The following is a 12,091-nucleotide window of genomic DNA, read 5'->3' on the forward strand; positions in this document are numbered from 1 at the left end:
GAATACAAAACAAAAAACATTTTGTAAATTCAGAGAAAGAGTTAAAAACATTGTTTAATTATCACATTTGTTTAACATAATTTTTATTTCTACTAGTGTGTTTTACATGTAATCTTAAATTAACTATGAATTTGAACCCAGTGGCCTCATTTAGATTATTTTATTATTACGAAGACTCAGTAATTGAGAATGCGTGTTCTTGATGTTAAAAACCAGAATAGGATGTGTACAGAGTATGTTAATTGTGCATCTTAACTTACAGAACTCTACACAATTATCATTTCATTTAAGAATAATTAAGATTCAATAGAAGAGAAGAGAGAGAGGAAGAATCATTCAAGTACATGCTAATTAAAAGGATTTACCGGTAGATTCCATGACACTAGTAAGCGTATTGAAAATACACTGAGTCAGGCTTACACATCCACCAATGAAGTATGTAGTTCCCACCACATACTGCAGAAAGGTAGTATCATAAACAGAATTGAAATGCAAGTCATCATTTTTCATTTACTTTTCCATTACTCTTATGGTTAGGTTTCTTTTAAGTTCAATTAAGGATTACTTTTCTTCTCAATATTTTTGGGAAATCTCCTCACCATTTTATTAAATAGATAATGCTCTTTTCAATATGATATATTTTAAATGATTTAAAAACTGGTGGTTATTGTAGATGATTTATTTGATGAAAGAAATGATGAATTTCTTCCACTACATTGTCTCCATAACAAGATTTTCATATCCTTATAATTAATTATATTAGAGCACAAACATCTGTGAACATTAGAAATGTGCTACATGTTTGTATATCAACCATTTTCATCATAAAATTTGTCAGAATAAAATTCAATGCATAAATTAATACAAAGCATCCTTTTAGTGGACCCAAGTGACTGATAAGTTTAACATCTGAACTCATTAGTGCGTATCACAAATAATATTCTTATGAAATATTGGATTGAGTTGTATCTGCTTGCCTCATCAGCCCTCATCATTCTGAGCAGTAAGCACAAACTCAAAGAACTGAAAAAAACATTCTACTCCTATAAGTATTTCATTGTTATGTGAAATTTTATTTGTGAGAGGCAATTTGGAATTTTGACACAGATTTTTTCTCACTTTGTTCCTTTGAATGAAAGAAACATAAATCCAACCTTTTTTTTAACATAACTTTATCTCTACCTCAAGAATCAGATAAGTGCCATTAAAAACATAATTTACTTAAGTTGATAAAAACATCCATGCTTATTCCTTGGCTTATAAAATCAATGTATTCCAGACAAAGTTTCTGCGTTTGTCCAGAAATCATTAAATTGCCTAATTTCCTACACAATTTCCACTGCAGAAAGTGCAACATCTTTGGTTTATGAGAGCACTGTAGAATGCAAAATTTCTACTCCTGTACGTATACTGGTACATATCATATCTATTCATATTCCACCAGCTGAAATTTGGTCATATGGCCATGCTTAAATCAGAAATGTAGTTTTTCACTGTGATCAAAAGTAGAGGAAAACACAAAATTCTGTTACAGCTGCCAATCTCTACCACAAATCTTATGTGCATAAATTAGAAAATAAGATTGCAAGTTAATTAAATTCATGTGTTTATACAGAAGAATAGAATAAACCAAAATAAAGAAAAGTTAATTAAAATGAGAGCAGAAATTAGTGGAATATTAACTTAAGAAGAATGAGGTTATCAACAGTGTACATAACCTTAAAACTTTAAATGATTAGGTAAAAACACAAAACACTGGCAAGATTAATCAAAAGAGAGGATAAGTAAAATAACCTAGACATAAATATTATTTGCAGTAAAAATATTTTAAACTTTAGATTAATTATAATTCCTAGAAAATAATTATAATATTTATTCAAATGACTAATAATCATTATATAAATAAATTTATTAGCAAAATTTACCAACAAAATGCTGAGAATTTCACAAGTGAATCATAATAAATCCTTAAGATGTAGAAATGACTAAGTAACCAGGACTAATATGTATTTTATTGAAAAACCAGATAAGAATACTTTAGAATAAATACAAATTTAATTTAGGAGTATAGATTCAAACATTTTAAATATAAATTGAGGGTACTAACATGGAAAAATCATTGCATCTTTCCCCTCAAACTGTTCACATTTAGTACCTAGGACCATTTTTCACTGGAGATTTTCCTTTCCCTTTTTTCAGTACAACTCTTAGAATGAATTTTTTTCTCTATTATAGTTAGTATTTTAACTGCTTTCAATGAGAGGGATTTGGATTATTTTAGTTTTAGATATCCATATTGCTGACCTGGCCATTGTTCCTAATAAAGGTGTGTGTGCTAAGGTTGCTGCTCCATTTTTTAAAATACAGACTGCATAAATATTGCCTCTTTAAAGCCTCATTATTCAAGATTCATGATTGTTTTGAATTTTAATATTTGATATTTCCCTAGATATAGTTATAAGAAACTTGTCTTTTTACATTCAAAATCAGGACCAGGGAAGACAGAACTGGGTTTCATCATTTGTCAAAAATTTCCACTCACAGAAAATATTAAAGAAGTCAAAAATCTTACCTTAGTTTCCTGGCACTGTCACTGTTGAGGACCTAGCAGAGTTTGATACTTCATCTCTATGACTCAGTTACTGTTGAATGACTCATTTCTTGTCTTCAATACGAGGGCTGAAAACCAAGTGACCAATATCTGATTACTTATCATCCTCCTTTCATTTATTAAAATTTGGAGCTAGTTTATGCATATGTCCTAGCAAAGTTTCTTAAAGCTGGGAATTATTAAACAGAATCTATCTATATTTAGTTGGACCTCCAACTGTGCCAGTCTGGGGCACAAGGACCATTTGGAGAGATATGAGAGGAGGGTAAGGAAAATAGCAATGGATTTGAAGCACTCATGAAATAGCAGTGGTGGGAAGTCACAACCACTACTGATCTGAAGAAACAAGAAGAGAAGCTGAAATTACACAGGCCCTACAATTTCTGGAAACTCAGAAGAAACATTTTCTAAGGGGTGGCACAGCAATGTAGCTCTTCCAGCATGGACACAGGCAGGGACGGAGACAGAAAGAATAAACTGATTGCTTACAATATTTTTTCAGTGTATAAACCCAACTGTATCAGAAAACAAAGGGTCCACATAACTGACTTAATAAAGAACATCATCCAATGGTCATTGTGCAAGGCGAAGAAAATAAACAATAAATCTTAGGATCAAAATGTGACTAACAAGCTTAATTCCCACAATGTGGTCATCAGATTATGAAGAAGCAGATTAGCTGCTGGAAACCTGGTCTGGAGTTTTCACTTTTCGAGTAATATTACATAAGAATTGTCTGTCATGAAGTGGCATTGGTAAAATAAAGATCAGTGGCATATAATAGATAATTTAGAAATAGAACCATACCTATTCAGTCAATTGATTTTAAACAAAAGTTACAAAGTAATTCAACAGGGAAATAATAATCTTTTAAACAGATGTACTAAAACAATTGGTTAGCCAAATGCAGCAACATAAATCTCAACAAAAACCTCATACAAAAATTAAACTGAAGTGGATCACTGACCTAAATGTAAATAGTTAACAATGTAAGACTTGTAAAAGAAAACATAAGAGAAAATGTCAGTGACCTTGGGTTGGCAAATATTTCTTAAGTAAGACACAAAACGCACTTAAGTATAAATTTTCACTTTGCCAAAGTTAAACACATTTGTTCTCCAAAAGACAATGGTAAGGAAATAAAAAGATAAATCACAGACTGGGAGAACATATTTGCAAAACAAATATTCAATAAATTATTTTTATACAGAAAAAATAATGAGCTCTTACAACTCATTACTGAATGGATATACAGTAATGAATGGATATACATTACTGAATGGATTGAAAACAAAAAGAGTAAATAATTTGACCATTTTCCAAAGATGACAAATGAGCACAAACAGAATGCTCAACTACCTTACACATTAGAGAAGTGCAAATTAAAACCACAGTGAGATACCGCAACTATGACAGCAACACTTACAAAGAAGATGCTGCCATTAGGTGCCAGTGAAGAGGTAGAGAAAATGAAACTTGTACATTTTTGGTGAAAATAAAAAAAATGGTACACCCACTCTGAAAAACAGCTTGGAGGGCTTTTATAAGGGTAAACACACAGCGACCCTATGACTTACCAATCTCATTCATAGATGTTTATTCCCAAATGTAATGAAAACATAAGTTCACCTCAAAATTTGTTAGTATATGCTTTTAGCAGCTTTACTCATAGAAGCCCCAAATTAGAAACTTCTCTAATGTGAATCAACTGGTGGTTAAACAATTTGAGATATATGCATGTAATAAAACAGTATTCAGTAATAAAAATGAATGGACTCTTTTACATGCAGAAACATAAATGAATCTCAAATACATTGTTCCTAGTGAAAGAAGACATTAACAAAAGAATATATGCTGTATCATTCTATTTTTATGAAATTCTAGAAAGTTCAAAACTTTAGTGGTGGAAAGCAGATCACCAACATCCAGAAGGGGTAGGGTGAGGGGACTGACTAAAACAGGGTACATGAAAACTTTCTCAAAGTGTCAGAAATGTTCTGTATCATGACAGTGGTGGTACTTCTTGGTCTTGCTAATTGTCTCACAATACCTATTCTTTTAATCTTTTGGTAAAGAATTCCCAAAATTTTACTTTGTATATGACCTCCAAGAAACAGATTTCATATCACAACCTCACCTGCAGCAAATCTGGTCATATGACTAATTTCTGACCAATGGATGTAAAGCAAAATAAATGAATGTAATTTCAATATCATGTCCTTAAAATGATATGACTCTCTCTACACTTTCTTCCATACTTTAAACATGTAGATGAGGACAATATTCCAGCTGATGACAAGGCAATAGGAAAGAAGGAACCAGATCCATTGCAGAAACACTATCTACCCTATACCGTTCAGTTACATCTGCTTATATTGTGTAGTACTGCTACATGAAAAAATGAAGTCTAAGATGGCATGTACATTATATAAAACACAGGTTAACCCCTATTATATATTAAGCTCAGCATTTTATCGTTATGCTTTATCATTTTATGTGGTTTATCATTTTATTCTCCATTATTACCAACATAATATTGAATATCTTCTACACTTTCACTCCAGCCTTATTGAAATAATTGTACTTGATGCTGTAACATAAAAATAGAAACAATGGTACTATGGGGTTGAGATTCGTTGGTGGTTGAGTAAATTTGTTGGGGTTTGTGGGAATTAATATCTTCTACATTTGAGGGCTTTCTGCTTCAGGTGTTTATACTTGTTTTTGATGCTTCCTGGAAAATATTTACCACTTCTGATCATGCAGTTCTTAGTTCAATTATTATTTCCTCATAGATGCCTGTGCTGAAAAAACTATCTTATATTGCATGATACCTCATTTATTTGCTATATACTGAAATAAGTATTGAAATTTTTATCATCGAATTACTTGGTTTTTGCTCTTGCTGTTGTTGTTTCATTTAAAATATGATCTTTTTTGCTCAGCGGCCATGGCTCACGGGCCCAGCCACTCCGTGGCATCTGGGATCTTCCCGGACCGGGACACGAACCCGTGTCCCCTGCATCAGCAGGCGGACTTTCAACCACTGCGCCACCAGGGAAGCCCTAGAACACGATCTTAATGAGAGAACTTTTTCATCATTATACAAAGTTCTCCCCTCATGGGGCTTGTATAGGAGAAGAAAACAGAAGACATGCAGATAAAATAATACGTTTCATACATGGTGATAAGATCGGGCTGTTGGTGAGTTGAAAGGGGGCCAATGATTTGCATAGGCAGGCAAGTTGAACTCATAAGCTGGTATTAGATGAAAGAAAGGAAAGAGTATGGTAAGGTAGTCCAGGCATGTGGAACTGAATAGGCAAAGATCCAAGAGCTTTTATTTGTTTTTGTTTCTTTCATGGGGGACGTATTTTCAAGAAATAGAAAGGAGACCAATATCTTTGAGGAGGCCAGGGGAAAAGGAGAGTGTTTACAAAAGGAATGGAGAATTAGCAGGGCAACAACATTTAGAGCATTCTAGCTCATTATAAGAATGTTGGTTTTTACATTCTGTTAGATTATAAGCCATTCACAAATCATAATCTTAATTGATCTTAATATTTTTATAACTGTTTGACTCTAAGCTAAGAATGATTTAAAGAAGGGCAAGTGTTGAGTAGGAAGAACATTTAGGAAGCTATTGCAATAATTCTGGTGATAAAATTTGTAGCTAGGGGCAAGGTAGTGGCAGTGAAGGTGGCTAGAAGTGCTGACATCCTGGATAACAGCAACTACAGAGTATGCTAAAAGATTACATGTCAATGAGACAAAGAGAACAAAGTTATAATATTGTTGTGTTTTTTTTTTTTTTTTCTCTTGAAATTGGAGAACCACAGAAGTTTATAGTATACATTTACTGAAATGGAGTAGACAGCCAAGGAGCATGCTTGGGCATGGAAGAAAGATCAAAGTTTGGTTTTTGAAGGGTCTTTAGATATCAGAATGCAATAGTGGTATACGTGGTCTTGAATTTATGGTATATTTCCTTAGTTTATGCAGTAAGTGTAAGAGTAGATTTCAAACTGGGTTCATCAGCATGGAGATGACATTTAAAGTCACAAAACTGTATCAGATCATTAAGGAGTGTGTGAACCCTTTTGTGCCACTCAAGTATTTAGACATTACAGAGATGATACTCTTGCATATGAGAAACTGGAGTAGTGGAGTTGTTAGGAATAAGATCTAGGGTATGATCATGTGAATGAGTGGTTGACATGAATTGAAGATTAGATGATGACAAGATTAGAGGGAAATATATCAAGGAACTGAGAGAACAGGGCTTCAGAGTCATTGTCTTTGTGGATATTAAACTTACCAAGAATTATGATGCCCGTAGAGATGAACAAAATTGTAATGACTCAGTAAAGTTTTCAAGGAATGGTGGGGGCTATGTCTGTAGTCTATAGATAAGAGTAATGAAAAGGCACTACTGTAAAACAAGCTTATCTTCCTTCTAATGTGTCTGATCATCCGTTCAATAGCCCATATATGCCTTGGTTCTTGCTATCAGGGAGATCATTGGCTAATATGCCTTGCCTCCTTTACTGACAAAAATTTGCATGCTTTTATACATCATAAAATATGAAAATTGGTGTAAATGGAATAAGCATTCACAGATACTTTAAATCAAAACATATAAATCCTTGATATGCTTTCTTAATATCAATATATCATATTTTCTCAAATTTAATTTATCCCCTAACCAAAAAGAAATGTCAATCACCAAAAATATCAATAAATCATACATACTTAAAAGTATAATATATTAACAGTAAATGCAAGGGTGTAAGCCTTAATGTTTAATGTTATTACCAATAACATTGTATTTTTATTGACAAATTAATGGGATAAGATTCTAAAGATCTTCCAACTACTTTAGCATTTTCCGTGGGAGAGCAAAGCCTATACTTGGTTTCAGTTACATAAAAATATTATACAACTTGGAAAAGAAAATTTCTTTGCCTTTTGCTGGTAGTGATTTCTAATCATATCTCAGACTATTTAATATTGTAGAGTAGAAAGAAGAAATAGAGGTAAATATTATGTTCTTTTGACATTAAAAATAGGCAAGTGAGACTTCTAAGAAGAAAGCTCCAAAAACAAAACTCACATTTAAGCAAGATGACAATTTTTCAAGTAACAAAACATCTAAATCTGAATATATTCACATAGATGACAACAAACAAAGCAAACTATAATGGAAAAGAAATCAAGGAAATATTTCTAGTGTCAAAATTTAAAACAGACAACGGACAAAATACCATCAAGATTTCCTCCAACATGTAGACAGCAAGGCTGCATCATTTTATTTTATAGAAACAAATATGGCAATGGTTGCACAACTCTGTAAATCTACTAAAAACCACTGAATTGCATGTATCAGATGGGTGAACATTATGGTATGCAAATTATATCTGAATAGAGTGGTTTAAAATATCCATATGTATATGTATATACATAAGTATATATACATGTGTGTTTGTATCTGTATATGTATGTGTATACTATGTAAATATGTATATAGTATGTATATAATAAGCCATCTAACAAGTTGAATGTGTGGTCAAAACAATTCAGAATAATCTTAGTGAAAATATACCAAAGTGAAAAGACATCAATGTGGATAGACTATTATTATTACTTCATGGATCTAACAACAGAAAAAAAAACACATGTACACACACAGAGAATTAGTCAATATAGTTTATATTCTACTGGTGCTTCATGTGGTATAAAAAAATAAAGAAATTTTTAAAATGGTGATTAATTTTTAATCACATTTGATTTCTTTGCTATAGAAGCAGAAAACTGTAAAATTCAGGAAGACTTCATAGGATAGGAATGAGAATCAATTTATTTTAACTATGAAATATGGAGAAATCCCTTCCAAGTAATTATAGTACAGATTATTTTAAAAGTAATGAGCCTTAAAACCATAGGGAATAAAAAAGGGATTCAATGTAAAACACCTTAGCTCTTCCATGTTGCATATACTATGCCCCATATGCCGGAATTGACATTTATTTTCCTGGTTGTTTATACTAAAAGTATTGAAATCATTTTAAACATATGTTTCTCAAATGTGTATACTACTAGAGAAAGCAGGTTTTTCTTGAAGATAATAAAGCCAACATTTAGAGTCCTTCACTTGCATGCCCCACCTCCCAATTTCTGAAAAGAGATACTAGCCTCATACCTAGCGTCCTGAATTCATAGAGTATTTAAGATTAGTTAAAAACCATGTAAAACTCTAATAGCCTAATGTGTTAAAGCACACACAAGAAAAAGTCTAATATAATATTTTCAAATTCGGCAAAAATTGTAAAAATATTCATGACATTAACAATCAGCTACCAGAAACAATGATAAAATTTCAATGAAATAATTTTGATAAATGATGCTATAGGAAAGGTTGAATTAATGCTCTGTTCTCACTGTAGAAAAAGAAATTATTAAATCACTGAAATATAAAGAGTCAAGTAAAGAAGACAAAGATGAAGGATAAACAAAATTATAGAGGTGTGTCTGGCAGTTAATTAAAATATGTTTATGTTTGAAGGCTGCAATATTTTTGATATTTTTCAGCTTTTAAAAATAGGTAATTTGTATCACTTATTTTCTAATTTTCAATACATTTTCAGTCTCATCTTAATTTAATATTCATGATTTTGCATTTTAAAAAGTGGTTCCATGGGCTTCCCTGGTGGCGCAGTGGTTGAGAGTTCGCCTGCCGATGCAGGGGACACAGGTTCGTGCCCCCGTCCGGGAAGATCCCACATGCCGCGGAGCGGCTAGATCCATGAGCCATGGCCGCTGAGCCTGCGCATCCGGAGCCTGTGCTCTGCAACGGGAGAGGCCACAACAGTGAGAGGCCCGCGTACCGCAAAAAAAGAGTGGTTCCACAAAGAGTTTGCCTGCAAAATCCTGGATTTTGTGTTGACTCCTCCCAACACCTCTTTAAAATATTTTGTAGTTTCTTCTCCTAGTTGGCTCACTGATTCATCACTTGCCTCAGTTCTTCTTTCCATACCCACACCCTCACACTGCTTCCAAAATGTTTTTCCAATGTAAAAATCTGATCAGAAGAGAACATAATTCAGTCAATCAATTTTTTTTACATGTAAATTTCAAAATATTGAGCACAATATATCTCCTCTTTGGTGAGGTACTGGTTAAGGTCTTTGGCCCATCTTACAACCAGGTTGTTTGTTTTCTTATTGTTGAGTTTTAAGAGTTCTTTATATATTTTGAAAAACATCTTTTTATCAGCTAAGTCTTCTGCAAATATTTTCTCCCAGTACATGACTTGTATTCTCATTCTCTTGACATTGTGTTTCACAGATCAGAAGTTTGTTGCTGTCGTTTTTAATTTTAATGAAGTCCAGCTTATCAATTACTTTTTTGAGAGGTTTTGTCTTTAGTGTTTTATCTTCAAAGATATCACAGCCAAGGTCATCTAGGTTTTCTCCTATGTTATCTTCTCCTATGTTATCTTCTATGGGTTTTACAGCTTTGTATTTTACATTTAGGTTCATAATCCATTTTGAGTTAGTTTTTGTGAAGGGTGTAAGATCTGTGTCTAGATTCACTTTTCGGCATATGGATGTCCAGTTGTTCATAGATTTGTATTTTAAGGATGAACAATTTCAATATTTCCATATGGTATGGTTTATTTTATCAGTGTATTCATTCCATAGTGCAAACTTTTTTCCTATGAAGAATGATGCTATCTTTTTAAGATTTCAGGAAACATTTAAAGATAATTTTTTTAAAGTTATACTGAATATGAAATATACCCATCCTTGTCAATATTCAAATAGCAAATATAGAAATAGATCAAGATAAATATCAGAATAGAAGAATAAGAAAAATTGAATGAAACTTTCATTCCTGAGAATACATTTTTAAAGATGACTAATAGTAAATATTTGAGTTCTCTCTCTATGATTTGTGTGTTGGTAAAGGTTGTAATGAAAATTGTCAAATGACTTTCATTTTTTCTTTCTTGTTAAAAGCTTTCTCAAGGTGGAAAGTTGTCCTACATTGTGTCAAAAGAATAAGCTGTCAGATTGCTAATGTTTAATACATTCTGAGAATAACTGCCATGTACTATACAAATTTGACCTTTTCAGAACTCCAAATTTGATTGGATGGACATTTCTGTCCTATTTAAAAACTCAAACCCCTGTTGCAAAGAGCTAGAATGACCATCTGTTGAAATTCAGAATACTAAAAAGGTTAAAGTACACAACCAAATGCTTCAGAGAGTACTTCATAATTAAATTTTTCTATCTTATTTAGTGTCAAAAATAATGAGAAACTGAGATGATGATATGAATTCAGTTTTCATTATTCAGAAAGTAAAATGTAAGGTGAGAATGTTGTACCATTAGGTGTTATATTGAAAGCCTGTATAAAAGTGGTTTTTAGTTTTGCTGAGGTATCAGGGATTAGTCTAAAATACAACCACCCTAGCACAAAGAATGCTTCATTTTCGTTCAAAATGGCATTTAGATTAATAATAAAAAAGTTAATGTTAGTACTGCATTAAATCCTGAAGATTTAAGTCATCTGTTCTTCAATGTTGGCATGTATACTTATTATTTAATTTATAATATCCCAGACATTTAGAGTAGGAGAAATTAAAGCACAACAGCTGGCAAAGCAGAAATCATAATAATTAGATTTATTTTTTAAATGCCAAGATTGATTTTTTGATAGAATTATGTCTTAGTTTGGACTGCCTTAACAAAGTGTTATAGACTGGGTGGTTTATAAACAACAGAAAGTTATTTCTCACAGTTCAGGAGGCTGGAATTCTCAGATCAGCATGCCAGCATGATCAGGTTTTGGTGAGAGCCCTCTTCTGGCTCTCTTCCTGTATTGACAATTTACTCTGCTTTCTTCACATGGCAGAAAGATATGAGGTAGCTCAAAGTCCTCTCCTTCTAAGGGCACTAGTCCCATTCATAAGGGCTCTACTTCATGACCTAATTACCTCCCAAAGATTCTACCTCTCAATACCCCTAATACCATCAAAACAGGTATTAGATTTCAACATAAATTTTGGAGGGCTAGATATTCAGCCCACATCAAATTATATAATTTATATGATTCAAATATATGATTTCTCCATACAATATAGTAATTACAATAGGACATATTATTAACACAATCATGTGTATTTAATAAGGCTTTGATAAGTATAGACTGTTGATAGAATTTGAAAACAAATTCACTATATATATAAATAATATAGAATTTATTTCCATTAAGTACAATTAAAATAAACGTCACTCAATAACTTGGCAATGATACATGTTAAAATATTTGCTGAAAAATAAAGAAAACTAAGCAATACTGACATATATTATTTTTAACAGAAGTTGAAAAGTTTTAGAAATATTGATTTTAATTAAAATGGCATTGAATTAACTTGGGATTGAAGTTATTAAAATTAGTTATTCTTATAAAGAG

The sequence above is a fragment of the Lipotes vexillifer genome, unplaced genomic scaffold, assembly GCF_000442215.2.
Source record: "Lipotes vexillifer unplaced genomic scaffold, Lipotes_vexillifer_v1.1 scaffold1190, whole genome shotgun sequence".
NCBI lineage: Eukaryota > Metazoa > Chordata > Mammalia > Artiodactyla > Lipotidae > Lipotes > Lipotes vexillifer.